At 37.2% G+C, this 15,960-nt stretch overlaps 1 pseudogene; it reads right to left on the reverse strand.

Moving 5' to 3' along the window:
• Positions 1 to 9,006: 9,006 nt before the first annotated feature.
• LOC104862199 lies at positions 9,007 to 9,761 on the reverse strand (annotated as a pseudogene).
• Between the last annotated feature and the right edge of the window lie 6,199 nt (positions 9,762 to 15,960).

The raw sequence follows: 15,960 nt of genomic DNA on the forward strand, positions 1-15,960 counted from the left end.
CAATTTCTATAGCCCACTGTGGAGGCAGACAGAAGTGCCATAAATTTCTGCAAGGGATGCAATATCCAATTATTGATCAGTCACTTACATAAATACCAAAACTTTGCTGCAATTCCAGGGAGACCTGGGCCCTCTGGCAGTCTTTGGGATCAGGACTGAAGGATATTTTCTCTAGGCTGCCAGTGATCTCAACTGGCCTTTTGGAGGGGAGGATTACAGAGCAAACCATATGTAGTTGAAACTAAGGTCCTGTACTCGACTCACATGGCAGAATTGTCTGTTGATGGAAGAAAGCGCAGCTCTAGATGGCATGGATGAAGACAACACTCCCTGATATTGTGGAGAATAGATCAATAGACACAGATAGATACGAAGGCTGTAAACAAGAACAATGGGGACTAGGGTGTGGGTGAGTGACACGGATACTGCTCAGCATGGATGAACATGGGTTCCAAGCTGGCTTTGATCCTCAACACCAAAATAAATAAATAAATAATAAATAAATAAATTCGGTTGTTTCTTTGGTTAATCAGGCATTAGAGTATCAATATAGTCACATACCATTATTTTAATTGGCTATTAGGTTTTCACTGTATGGATATGTTATAATTTAATTTTTTTCCAATATTAAATTTTTTTCCAATTTAAAAATATTTCTTATTTAAGCAAAATATTGCTTAAAGAACCACCATATATATATTCTCTATAAACTTTCAATGAACTATTATCTTCTTGGGAAATAGTGCCATGAAGGAGATTGCTGGATCACACTTTGAAATGTTGATACACAGTGTCAGAAGACCATCTAAAAGTCTATATGCTAAGACTATAAATCAATTGCCTATGTTTTCACTGAGTAATTAAAGTACATGATTTTTACATTTAGATATTTGCTCCATGTGAAATTCATTTTGGTGTAGATATTGGTCATTTATTTATTTTTTCTTGTTCTTTTGAGATGGGATGACCTTGAACTTACTGTGTAGCCCCACTTAGGCTGAACTTAAACTTGCAGCAATCCTGCTTCAGCCTCCCTAGTGCTTGGATTGTAGCATGAGCCTCTTTACATGGCTCCTAGATACTGGGCTTTTCTGTTTTCCAAAATTATTAGTCAATTTTCCCAACTCATTTTATATAGTTCACCTTGATCACATATCAAATTCTCATACATCCATGAGTCTTTTTCTGGATTATGTACTATTAAACTTTTTGTTATTTATTGTTTTAATACTTATGACTATATACTATGTTTTAATATTAAATGGGACAAATATATGATTGTTAATTTTTACAATTGTTTATTATTTCATAAGAACTTTATAATCAATATTTTTACACCTCAAGTCCTAGAAAATTTTTGATTGGAACTTTCATTGAATTTAGTTTATTTCAGGAGAATTGTGATTTTTGCAACATGGAATATGTGTTTTTTAAAAAAGAGGATGTAGTTTTTCTTGAATTCTAAACATCCTGTGTCTATTCATATAATTTTGTTGTTTTCTTCATATAAGTCATACACATGACTTATTAAACTTTATTCCTAAGAATCTTATGTTTTAAAATTGTTATTATTAAAGGGATCCCCACTGCATGAAAGCTGTCAAGTCTACTGCATTGAAGTAGGCTAGTCCACTCAGCTCCAGTTGTCTCACCCACTGGTAGCACCAGATTGCACCTACACACTGACAGTGATGGGACCTGTGAGAGGACTTATCCTCCTCCTTATCGTCATCCTCTTCCTCCTCTTCCTTCTCCTCATCTTCTTCCTCCTCTCTCACCCTCCTCCTTCTCTTACCTCCGGGGTCTACTGTGCAGTACAGGCTCTGTTGAACTAGGAAATAATGGAGAATCAACCAACCTCACAAAACTACTCAGAAGTGACCAGCAATAAAATTGTGAGCTTATTTTTCAGCATCTGGAACCCTGTATCTGCAGTTAACCTTCTAGGCTGGATGAGATGTTCCGTGGCTTCTACAGTTTGGAACGTCAGGAGCTGAGGGTAGTCTGAAAGCAGTCCTAGGTTCTTACCCTTGGCATGGTCTTGAGGCACAGAGCCTAGGAAGTTTTCTGGGTGCATTGTGTGGGAAGCTTGTAAGCCCCGCCCTGGGGACATTCTCCGTATGCATCAGAGAAGGCTGTGAGGCAAGAAAGCCCCAGAGGAGCCAGGAAAACTGCCAAGCACTCTGGGCTCCAGAAACAGTGCTCTCCAGAGGACCAGGGAGTTCAATTTTTTTTAAAGTTCTGATTTCTATCTCAGTCATTAAAATTGAAGCTTTAAAAAGAGTACCTTATCCATCATATTTTAATAATCATCAGTAGGTCTTAAAGTGATTAATAATGGAAAGTTTTTGTTTAAATATTAAACATTAATGGTTTTGTTCTGCTCTGAGAAGTGAAGGCAGACGGTTGGAAATGGGCTCACTGCATTCTCTGCCCCTGGGGTCTGGATTGATGACTAAGGTGACCCTTGAGGAATGGTGGTTGTAATCAGAGGTCAGTCTGTCCATCCAACCCTAACAAAAATATTTTCCATTATGGTTCTGGGCTGCACACCTGCCCCCACCCCTGGCAGCTTGGGACTTTATTAAAGGACTGAAATTTTGTTTTCTTGAATGACAAATAGATCTGTTAGAGAGAAATTTATTCTCAATTGCTTATTTGATGCTACAGGACTAATCTGAGACTCAGAAAGCCAAATCCCATTTTTTTTTCTTTTTATTGAGTTTATTGGCACATTTTAGGCATACAATACAGTTACATTCATCATTGGGATCTTGTATCTTTACATGACAGGTCTTGGTTCTCATTTTTTCCCCTTGTCCCTGCCCTCCCTTCACCCCCTCCTCCCCTCCCCATTTACAAACACTTTATTTCCATTTTTTCATTTTCTCCTATTTTTTTCTTTTCCCTTATTCCCTTTCCCCTACCCTTCCCACAACCCATTTCTTAATAATAATAGCTGTTATCTGGCACTGAGCTGACATTTTATATACATTACTTGAAGTTTGCAAGTACCCTGAAGGGTAAGCAATATTATTCCTATTTTAAATATTAGGATCCAATTTAAACATGATAACTTTTCAAGGATACCTAGCTTGTAAGTAGTAGAAGATTTAGAACCAGTTCCTATTTCCAAAACATGTTTTCATTGCTCTATCTTACCTACTTAAATCATAATTCAACTTATCACATTATTTTAGCTTTGCTGGACAGTGTCCTTCCCCTTTTTTGAGTGAGTTATCTCAGAACATGAGCATCAAGGAATAGTGACATTAACATGAGAGAAGACACACTGGGCTTCACCTAGCACCAGCCATTGCTCTAAGTACTTGTACTTTGTAAATGTTAAATCACTAGATCTTCACAACCACATCATAATGTAGTGTGCTAGTCTATTTAGATGATTATACCAAAATACCATACACTGGGTGCCTTCTCACTGTGTCTTCTTATGATAGGAGGGGAAAATGAGGTTCCAACTCTCTCTATAAGTGAATCTTATTCATGACAGTTCTGTCCTCGTGACTTAATTATCTCCCAACGATCTTACCCTGCAATATCCCCTTACAGATTAAGATTCATCACAGGAATTTGGAAAGGACATTCAGGATCTGAAGACAGGTAGGATGGACGTAGAGTCCTGTGTTCCTAATCATTTATGCAGCACGCTTTAATCAGGATGGGAAGGCCATCGGGAGAGGCTTCTGGATAGGTTTGTCAAGAGTTCTGGTTGAGTATGTTATATTTGAACTAGACAATTGGTTGTCTGAAAGGCACACACGAAAAGGCATTTGGAGAGCCATTTGGTGTCATCAGAGCTTCAATGCTATGTAAAGCCTGAGATGAGGTGGAGCCACCTTTAGCAAATGCACTGTGGTGGAGAAGGAAAGATGCCCAGGAACCCTTCCACATCCATAATGAGTAGAAAAGAGAAGTGACTCCTTTCTTTCATATCCTACACACTAATCCTGAAGCGAGTCCTGTGTGTTCCCACTTGATTCCCACCACTCTTTTTTTTCGCACCACTCTTTAGCTCTGCCCAGACTCCATTATCCTACAATAAGTCATTCATATGGCTGACCCTGCAATCTGGAGAACTGTTATGGTTTAAATCTAAAATATTCCCCAAAGCCTCTTGTGCCACTGAGCTAAATGCCTAGCCCTGTGTAGTTGTCTCAAATAGTAAAACAATAGGAATTATTTTTTATTCTGCAGTTTGCCAATATTTTCAAATAATTTTAAAAAGAAAAGAAAAACTAGGATGATCCTATATCTACTTAAGTAAATAAATGAAAATAATTGAAGGTGGGGTTGGAGGCTCTGAACAGGATTTGAGCCACTTGAGGAAAGGCCAGAAGACCAGAAAGAAGCCCTATGCACCAGCGGAATGCCTTTAGTTCCTTTGTTCCTGTTCTGAAAATCCCCGAGAACTACTGATACTTTGAGGGGCAATTTTCATGAAAGTGACTTGGTCTTGAGCTGGATGCTCTGTCACTCTTTGGAAACACTTCTTCTATGTTTTACTGTCTGTTTCAGTCCAGTGGTCTGTGGAGAGTTCCTCTAGTTATGTCAAATTAAGTTGATATATTACCACTTTTTTATTTTTGTATCAGGGATCGAACTCAGGGTCTTTCACCTGCAAGGCAGACAGTAGCACCACTGAGCTAAATCCCCAGCTCTCTACCATTTATTTTTTAAAATTAGTTTTATTGAAAGAAAAGAAGGGGAATGGAATTGATATGAGAAAATGAAAAAAAGAAAGAAATTCTTTGTAAATAGAGAGGGGTGGAGGGGTGGAAGGGAGCACAGGGGAATGGGAAAAAAATAAGAACCAAGATAGATTATGTAAAGGTAGAAATTCCATATGACAAATGTGATCACTATGTATATCTAAAATGTACCAATAAATTACATTTTAGGTATACAACATGATGACATTTATCATTAGAAATTTGTACCTGTACTTTATATATTGATTCCTTTCCCTCAATCTCCTCTCCTCACTTCAACCTCTCTTCTACTCCTTATTTATGAAAGCTTTGTTTCCATTTTTTTATCCTATATGTTTTTTCTTTTCCCTTTCTACCTTTCTCCTTCCCTTCTCTCTTTTTCTCCTTCCCCTTTGGACATTTTTTCCTATTCCTCAATCTCTATTATATACATCGTAGTCTTTATTTACCCGTTTGGTTTCTCACACCAGAGAAACAATGCAATATTTAAGCATGTGGGTCCCATTTATTTCACTTTAGAGTATGGTTTCAAGGTGCGTCCTTTTACCCAGAAATGTTTCAGTTTATCCTTCTTTATTGCAGAGTATATTTAAAAAATCTTTATTGATTCATTGGTGATGGGTCTTTGGGAGGTTTCCAAGATTTAGCTATTACAAACTATGCTTCTGTAAACATGGGTGTGTATACATTGTTGTAGTACAATGCTTTTAATTGTTTTGGGAAGTTACTAGGAAGAATAGCTCAGTTAAATGAAACTTCTAGTTTTAGGTTTTTGAGGAATCTTCACCTTGATTTCAAGAGGTTGCAACAGTACACACTCCCAACAACAGCTCTGCCAGTATTTGTTATTGGTTGATTTCTATTTTCTTTCTTTCTTTTTAAAAATTTTTTATTTGTTTATTTATTATTTTTTTGAGACAGGGTCTTGCTATGTAGTTCAAGGTGGCCTTGAACTCATTATGTATCCCAGGGTGGCCTCGAACTCCTGGCAATCCTCCTGCCTCAGCCTTCTGAGTGGTGGGACTATAGGCATGCACCACCACGTGCAATGATTTCTTGAAAATAGACATTTTGTCTGTAATGAGATGGAATCTCAGTGTTGATTTAATTTGCATCTCTCAAATGTCCAGTAATGTTCAACATATTTTCATACATTTATGTGCCATTTATACTTCTTAATCTGAGAAGTGTCTATTCATTCCAAAATGCCCATCTTTGGATTGGGTTTTTAAATTTGGGGGTTCTGGGTTTTTTTGAGTTCTTTATATGTTCTAGATATTAGTTCTTTGTCTGAGGAACAGCTGGCAATGATTTATTCCCACGCTGTGGGTTGTCTCTTCAGTCCATTTGTGGTCTCTCTCCCTCCCTCCCTCCCTCTTCCTGCCTTCCTTCCTCACTTTGCTGTACTTTTTAATAAAATGAGATCCCAGTTGTTGATTGAAATATTTCCTATGCAACTGGGGGTTTGTTCATAAAGTCTTTGCCTATACCTGTGTCCTCAAGTGTTCAACCTAGTCTCTCTTCCAGCAGATTTAGTGTTTCCATTTTAATATTTAGATCTTTGATCCATTTCAGTTTTAAATTAGATTATGGTGATAGATATGGGTCTAGGAATATCTTCCATGCAGAGAAAGCCAGTTTTGTCCAGTGCCATTTATTAAAAAGGCTTTCTTCCAATGAAGGTGTTTTGGTCCCTTTATCAAAGATCATGTGGCTGAATGTGCTAGAGAAATATAAGCACTTCTAGGCAACAAAGACAAGGCAGAGGGTATCACAATCCCCAACTTGAAACTATACCACAAAGCCACTGTGATAAAAATAGCATGGTACTGGCAAAGAAACAGACCCAAGGAGCAGTGGAACTGATTAGAAGATGCAGAAGCAACTCCAGACACACTTAGCCACCTCATCTTTGACAAAGGAGTCAACCATCCTCACTTGAGGAAAGGTAGCCTATTTAGTAAATGGCACTAGAAAAATTGGGTTTCAACTCCTCAAAGATGAATGCTTGGAGTTGATGGTATGTCCTCTACTCTGTTCCACTGATTCTTGAGTCTGTTTTTTTTTTTTTTTTTAGTCAAAGAAGCTTTGTAATATAATTTCAAGTCAGAGGTTGTGATGCACTCTGCCTTGCCTTTGTTGCCCAAAATTGCTTTTGCTATTTTAGGTTTCTTCTGATTTCAAATGAATTTTAGGGTTTCATCTCTATGTCTGTGTGGAATGCTATTGGTATTTTGATTGGGATTGCATTATATCTGTGTAACAGTTTTGGAAATGTGGCCATTTTCACTATATTGGTTTTTCTTACCCAAGAACAAAGGATATCTTTCCACTTTCTGATATCCTGTTCGTTCTCCTTTTCCAGAGTACTGTATTCTGAAAAGGTCTTTTACTTTCTTCATTACATTAATTACTAAATATTTATTTTTGATGTTATCGTGAAAGGTGTGATTTCCAAAATTTCTCTCTCAGTGATTTTGTTATTTGTGTACAGGAATGCTATGGATTTTTGAGTGTTGACTTTGTACCCAGCTATACTACTGAATTGAAATTTTAAATTATCAGTATTTTGGTGGAATTTTTGGCATCTTCTGTGTGGAGCATCATGTCATCTGCAAATAATGATAATTTAACATCTTCCTTTTCTGTACCTATTCATTTTATTTCTTTTTCCTGTCTAGTTGCTGTGTCTAATGTTTCCAGAACCATATTGAATAACAGTAATGATAGTGGACAGCCTTGTCTGGTTCTTGATTTTAGAGTGAAAGTTTTCTGTTCTTGACCATTTACTATGCTGTTGGATATTGATTTGTCATAGATGGCTTTTATCAGATTGAGATAAAAACCATCTATTCCAATTTTCTGTAGTTTTTTTTTAATATCACATATGGGTATTGGACTTTGTCAAATGCCTTTTCTGCTTCTATTGAGATGATCATGAGTTTCTAATCCTTGCTTCTGTTAATAAGATGTATTACACTTATTGATTTACATATATTGAATCATCCTTGCATCCTTAGGATGAAGCCTACTTGGTCATGGTGTATAATTTTCTTGATGATTTGCTGCATTCTGTTTGGCAGTATCTTACTGATACTTTGCATCTATGTTCATTAGGGTGATTAGCTTATAGTTTTTTTCTCTCTCTCTCTCTCTCAAAAAATTTTCTCTGGTTTTAGTACCAGGATAATGCTTGCTTTCAGGAATGAGTATTCCTTTGCTCCAGCTCTTCCTTTTTTTTTTATAGAAATAATTTTTTTTAATTTTCAGAAGAATAAAAGTTATAACACTTTGTATAAATTGTTAACAAATTAATTGATAATAGTTAATCTCACATAGCATTATTCTTTCATTTTCTTGAAAACTTGTATCCTTTAAAAGAAAGACTAGCATATATTAAAATTTAGTAAGTTATTTGAAGAACAAAATTTTAGAATATCCATATTTGTCACGACACTTGAAATACTGTTGAATATATTAATTTAAGTAAATGCATATCTTAGAAGTAGCAATTGTAAGCATTAGTTCTCTAACCTTTGGGTTTGAATAAAATCTATTACTTTGCATAATGAGAAAGCAGAAAATTATATAATGATGAAATGGAGCTAATCTGAAATCACTTAATTCTTTCAGGCCTTTAAGAGATAGGGCCTGGTGGGATGTCATAACTGAATACTTCCATTTTCTGGCTTCCTGTCTTTTTTTTTTTTTTTTGATTTTTGTTTTTGTTTATTTGTTTTGTTTTGTTTTGTTTTTGAGACTGGGTCTCACTATGTAGTTGAGACTGTCCTGGAATTTTGAACTTACAGTGATCCTCCCACCTCAGCCTTCCAAGTGCTGGGATTACAGGTGTGCACCACCACTCCTGTCTTGCCATGTAATCTTTTCCTCTGTTGTGCCCTCCCACCACTGTGATCACCATGCACCATGACATGTAGTATCAAGAGGAAGCTTTGCCAGAGCCAGCACTGTGCTGTCTAGACATTCAGCCTCCAAAACCATGAGCTGAATAAACTTCTTTTCTTTATAAGTTACCTAGCCTCTGGTATTTTGTTGTAGTAATGAGAAACAATATATCTTCTATCTAAGCAATTTAATATAAATGAAATGCAATTTTAATTTTTAAACAAAAATTACAATACCATTTTTGAAACTGCAAATATGATTCACATTATGAGAGAGACTGAGTTAAACATCAAATATTAAATAATTATTTCTCATGAATAATAAGTGTGACATACAGTTCTCATATTATTTTCAACTCGAGTAAGGACAATTAGACTACAGGAGCCACTTCTGGGTCACTTGATTCCCCTTTTAGTTCTTTTAGTTTTTCTGTGTGCTTCTTAGCAACTGCATCATTAGCACGGAGTTTCCTCATTCTAATGTTTGGCAATTTCTTCAGGTTCAAATCCCATTCCCTAAAGGTTTTCAGACTACTTGCATGTAAAAGTGTCTGAAATCAAGGCTGTAGCCTTCCTATTGCTATTGCTCATGCTCCATCTTCTGCTTGATGACAGTTTCCTGGGCAATGTGTTGCATTCCCTGCCTGTCCTTGATGCTGTTGCGCAACTCAGTCTGCTCCAATTCACTGCTGAATTGATTTAAATACCTTTTCAATTAATTCACAAGCATTTTTCTTTGAATATCTCACTTTTTGGGGATCCAGCTCATTTTGAAAGCCCTGCAGTTTTTCACCAATAGGGTTGAGATGTAGGGCCTTTTCATTCTTCAGTTTTTCTTTCTTTTCTTGTTTCTGGGCCTCTCTCATAGCTTTTCTACTATATGGGTGGTTGATTTTTTTTTTCTTGCTCTGTGCTTTTTCCCTGTGGTGCTTTAGGAAGGAGGCAGCAGGACCACTAGAAGAGACATGACCTTCTCTGGAGTATGATGTGAAGATACTATGGTACTGGAAGGAGCCAAGACCCAGGAATGGAGATGGCATCTAGAAACACGGTGATACCCTAGAGAAATGGAGGACCTCTGCACTCCAGACCCCACCGGCTCACAGTCTGGAGCAGTGGCACTCATGTCCGCACTCCTGCCTGAACACACATGGGGCAACTGACACTGGGGGGACCCGACCGGAAAGTGGCAGCTCTTCCCCTTAACTGCATGCTTTTCCTTAATTATTCTCCCTAATGAACTTAACAATAACTGGCTCAGTTATGCCTTCATTGGAGAACATTCAATGACTATTTCCTGTTACCACCAAGAGGAATTGGGTGTTCCCAAATCTTTGTTCCCATAACACTGTAAGCATGTAGTGAAAATGATCACAACATACTACTAAAAAGATACCATTTTGGCACAAGGATTGTTTTGAGCTTAAAGTGATTGAGAAATAGTACATGCAGGAAAGCCTTCTACCCTCTTTTATAAATTTAAAAGCAAGGTATAATTTTCCTTTGCATAAATATTCCCTTTTCCTATTTGGTGCCATTACTACTAGGACCAGACAGTTAGCACCCAGTTGGGTCTGCACAAACTTTACTAAAATGTTTCCTTTTTTACATTACTTTTCTTCATATTTTTACCTTTCTACAATTTTCTACCCTGAGCATCCCCAGCACTCTTTCCTTTGTTTTGTTACTTGTTCACAAATGTATCACCTTTTGTTAAGATGGTATACAATCCCCAGATTCTAAGAGTTTATTAAATTCTAATAGTTTATTATCTCTAAGTTCTCCCTTTGCATGTGTGTTGCATGCATAACTAATCTTTTTTCCCTATTAAACTTTCATCAGTTTAATTCTTGCATCTGAGCCACAGAAATTGGAAGGGTGAATTAAGTTTGTTTCCCTCTCTTATGCCATGTACAATTGTGACTTTGTCTTCACCATTTTTTGTGTCTGTCTCCTCCATTGCATGTTTTTGCATTCTCAGATCTAACAAAGTATAGGCATACCTGATTTTATTGTGGTTCACTCTGCTGAGCTTACTATATACTGTTTTTTTTTAAAAAACAGATTGAAGGTTTTTGGAAATCTTGTGTTGGTCTATAGGTCTATAGGTGCCATTTTTCCAGTAGCCAAGATGATCATTAACATTTTTTTTAACAATGTGGTAGTTTAAAATTAAGGCATAAAAAGTGTGTTTACATTTTTAGACATAATTCTATTACACACTTAATAGGGCATAGCATAGTGTTAATATAACTTTTATATGTACTAGGAAACCAAAAACATTTGTGTGAATTGCTTTATTACAACATTTGTGTGAATCACTTTATCGCCACTGCCAAACTGGCAGTGTCCTGAAGTATGCCATGTACAAGCATCGATACAGAAAGTGCCTAGTACATGCCTGCTGAATAAATGAGTGAAGATTACAGTGAGGATAGGAAAGGCAAAGCTCACAGTGTTGCTGTGAGCACTTGTCATAGGAGTATGACGGCGATAGGAGGACAAGCCATGTTCATATCACCTCCCTACTCAGTTACAAGACTGACTCTCCTTCCCAGGCTGCACAAGAGGAGACTCAGCTTTAAATTCCATTCCCAATTCTGTTTCCTACTCACTGTAGTCCTTTACATTATTCACTTCCTGTCTGTAATAGCATTTGTTGTTTGTTGGTTTATAAAGTGAGGTGACCCTTGAGGAAGGCTTTATAAGTGATTTCAGAATACAGTGAATTGTCTAAATGCTAAATGCTGTTATGACTCAGTAAAGTAGGGGAGTGATTAGAAACTGTTCAACTTGTCTGGATTGCTAATTACTTTATTTGTCAAATTAAAAAAGAACTAAAACCACCCCAAGGGAAGAGTCTTGATATTCACTCTTCCTCATGAGTAATTTCTTATTAAGAATAGCAAATAAGACAAGAAGCTGGAAATCCAGACAAGGTGGGTGGAGGGGAGCTGTCTCTTTTGTCTTAATTCCCACTTCCAATGTGTCTGTAAAGAGAATGAGGTATAACTTATTAGTATCTAAAAGCAGTCCCTGCAAAGGTAAGAAATTTAAGTGTTGCAGCAACCTTTCCCCTGGGAGGCCTAAGTCAAAAAGTCTTGTGGATGTTTGCCCCTTTACTTCCTATCTGCTGTGAGCAGTTTCTTAGCAATGCTCTGAGGGCTGACGGGAGAGGGTGTCATTTTCTGCAGAGTGGACATCCAGTCATCTTGGATCTCTGAGCTCCCTTACAACATATACCTTGCAGACCAGAAACAATTAGCTGAGTCAGCCCATAACTGGAGAGTGAGTCAATTTCAGAAGCCAATTAGCTTGGTGTATAAAGGAGTCACTTCCCAGCAGTTAGAATAACGTTAATACAAAGACTAAAACTGATGCGCCATCTGGAAGAGTATAGTTCCTTTTTAAGGGCTCAATTTGCTTCAGTTTAAAACTGTGGACTTTGCTGTGAGCTTTCTTCATGAGTGTCATGATCATGTCCTGCATTCTGGTTAATACTATGGGTTGTTTTCCGACTTTTATCTCCATGGAGGGAAAAGCAAGGCAGAGGGAGGGTGGGGTGGGGCCCACTTGTCCCTATCAACATTGAGGAAATGGGTGAAGGCTCCTCCCCATCATTCTGCTGGATGTTCAGGGGTCCCCTTTGGATGTAAGAGTGTCCTGGGTGCTCTGTGGGGTGGAGGGCATGGATGTAGCTTCAGAGTGGGGTCATAGCAAATCACATGGGCATCACTGAGCGAGGGAGGGGCGTCCCACCTGTGTGAAGACTGAGCAGTTCACAGATGCAAGCTGTGTTAGGTTCTTATTCCGGGGAGATGTTTTCATTCTGACCTGAGGAGGGTCAGATTTATCCTGGATGGACTTCCTTCAAATGTGGAAAAGAATGATAAGCTGTTTTATAACATTTTCAAAAAGGTTCAAATATTTGTATAAAGCCACATGCATATATAACACATGCAAACATCATGTGCAATTATTTGCAACGTGTCTATATGTGTGTGCACATCATGTATGCGTATTTGCAATATGTGTCATATACATTATCATATTCTCAAGGTAGTATGCAATTGTGTATCACCTTAATAATAGTTATACCATGAGAAAGATATTGTTAGGCAATTTTGTCCTTGTGTGGATATCATCATGGAACATACTAACACCAACCTAAATGGTATACCCTCCTATACAACTAAGGCTGTGATGTACACATTTAGCCTATTGCTCTTATGGAACTCACATACACAGTATGTTGCTCTACTGAATAATGTAGGCAATTGCAACACAATGGTATTTGTGCATCTGACCACTGAAAAGTGTAGTCAGTCTTAGTACCAATACCAGTATTATTATAGTATATTTAACACTGTCCTAATAGTATAGTATTATGTAATACTGATTTTATGGATAGTATTGCTAACATATTTTTTGGATGCATTGAAATGTATGGGACACTGTTGTTAGTATGGTGTGTCACTCACTGAAAGGTGGTTTTGTGGTACGTAACTGTGTATCTTCAGAAACTCCTTTTCTAACCACATTTTTTTCCTGGCAAGCTTTGAAATAACCCATTTAATATATGATTTTCATGGCCATCAAATAGAAAAATTATTTAAAATTGCAGCTGCATGCATGAAAGTAAAACTGAACTTGACCTTTTTATTCAATTTCTATTTCATTTAAAAAATGTGAGGCCCTGCCCTGCAGGTGGTGTTCCACGATCTTCAGGAGGGCCTCCCCTGCCGGTGCCGCTGCTGCCATCTTCAGCACCAGAAAGGTGCCCCTGAACCCCACCCCCCTCGTGCTTTCAGACCTCCAATTATGCCAGTCTTTAGACCTACTCTGTAGAGGCAGAGGTGGTCATAAAGGGTATTTTCCAGCGCTTCCAACTTTGAACCTCTTTAAAGAAGGGGTGGGGGAAGCCTGTAGTAGAACTGAGTGGAGTTCAACCCTTGAGGAGGTCGGGGAACTCAGTCTGGGCCTTGCAGCCTGAGGTCAGTCTGCATTGTGGGATTCTGCCACCAGTTAGCTGAGATCAGGGGACTTGGCTCTGCACATGGCAGCATATATTGTATATTATGACAGCAGTGATATAGTCTAAAAGAGGCTCTTCAAACTCATTTTTTCTTTCTTTTTTTTATTCCACTCTGCAAATTCTTTTTTTTTTCTGTTCTCTTTCTCCAACTCAGTCTCTTGCTCCACTATGTTATCCCTCATCTCCCTTTCTGTTTCTGCTCTTGTCCTAACTCAGATTTCTTCTTTTATTATTTTTTTCTTTTTTCTTTATGCTCTTTTCTTATGTCATTCTACCTCACTCAAGGGCTATTATACTTCTATTTTGTTTGTTCCTTTTGAATTTAACAGTTTTCTGATGATTGTCTGGTCATTCTACGTCTTCTGGTTTCATATGAAACCTTTTCTAATTCTTTTACTTATCTACTCCTCTCATCTTAACTCTGTTTTAAGCCCCCATTCTAAATGGTAAATATCCCTTTTGAAAAGTTTATTCACTGTAAACATATTTTGGATTTCTTCTTGATTTTAATTTAATTCACATGGTTTGAAGGTGATAGACTGATGACTACCACAAGTGGTCAATTTGCAAATTGTGCTTCATCATATTGTGGTGCTGATTTTATCAATTAGGATAAAGTATTGTGATAGATTCAATGAGCATTTTCTTTGGTATTATGAAAAATGAGAATGTCTATGAGTCATTAGAGACCCATGGGCTGAAGCCCAACTACATCAGGAAGATTTAAGTAATAACCTAAAGGTTAAACTAAGGACAACCCAACAATAATAGTAAAAATGAGAAAACCCTTAAGTAAGATACAGGGACAGACTTCCAGTTCACCAATGGCAAACAGTGAGGCAAATGAGGAAGAAAAGTCTGACAGTGAATCATCAGGAAACCCTGAACTCAAAGCACAGGAAGTAACAAAACTGATCAATCAGGCTCTAGAGTAATTTAAAACAGAAGTAATTTCCCAGATAATCATAGAGATGATGAGCAAAACGAAAGTTACAATTCAAGAGTCTAGAACAGAAACTGAGAGGAAAATAGATGAGCTCAGGACCATGAGAGAAGCCATGAATGCCCAGCATAAAAATTGGAAACAATAAAGGACCAATACAAGAGAGAAATGGAATCCATAGGACAGATTTGAACAGATATCTAGGAGATTAAAAACTCCACTGAGAGTGTTTACAAAAGAATAAAAGAGTCTGAGATAGAATCTCAGATATAGAAGATAAAATTGCAGTCAGTGACCGTGAAAAGAGAGGTCTCTTAAAAACAGTAGGGGATCATGAGAAATTGATCCAACAACTCTTAGACAATACAAAGAAGAATAACATAAGACTGATAGGAATTCAAGAAGTAGCAGGAGAAAATGCAAATGACTTAAAAAAGCTGTTCACAGAATTAATTATAGAAAATTTTCCAAACAGAGGAGAAGAATTTGACATACAGATAAGTGAGGCATATAGGACTCCAACTAGCCATGATAAAAAAAATTCTACACTTAGACATATAATAATCAAGATCCCAGAAATCCAACAGAAGAACAAAATACTACAAGCAGTAAGAGAAAAGAAACAAATCACATGCAAAGGAAAGCCCATTAGAATTACAGCAGACTTTTCATTACAAACCCTTAGGTTAAGGAGAGCCTGGAATGAGACATTTCAAGTACTAAAAGCAAACAACCTCCAACCTAGACTGATGTATCCTACAAAACTTTCTTTCAAAATGGATGGGGAAATAAGATACTTCCATGATAAAGAACACCTGAGCAACTTCATGAATACCAAACCAATACTACAATGAATTCTAAACAATATCCTAGAAAAAGACAATGAAGGTGACAACACAATGAGGACAACAGAGCAAATCAAATAGGCAAGCTAAGAAACTAAAAGAATGTGAAAAAAACATGATAATAATAAGTTAGTACATATCAGTTATAACCATCAATATCAATGGCCTCAATTCACCAATCAAGAGAAATAAACCAGCAGAATGGATTAAGAAGCAAAATCCAATAATATGTTGTATACAAGATGCATGTAGTGTAAAAAGAAGCCCATAGACTGAAAGTGAAAGGACAGAAAACTTCTTCATGTAATAGGAGCCCAGAAAAAAGCAGGGGTAGTAATCTTATTCACAGACAAAGTAAGTTTCAAATCTAAACATTGAAAGAGACGAAGGTCACTACAGCTTTGTGAAGGGAACAATTCAAGAGAAAGAAATAACAAATAATTTATTTTTAATCTATTGAGTATGTTAGAAAGTACATACACTTCTTTTCTCTTTTCTTCCC

Source organism: Fukomys damarensis, unplaced genomic scaffold (genome assembly GCF_012274545.1).
Source record: "Fukomys damarensis isolate Sample0158 unplaced genomic scaffold, DMR_v1.0_HiC HiC_scaffold_38, whole genome shotgun sequence".
Lineage (NCBI taxonomy): Eukaryota > Metazoa > Chordata > Mammalia > Rodentia > Bathyergidae > Fukomys > Fukomys damarensis.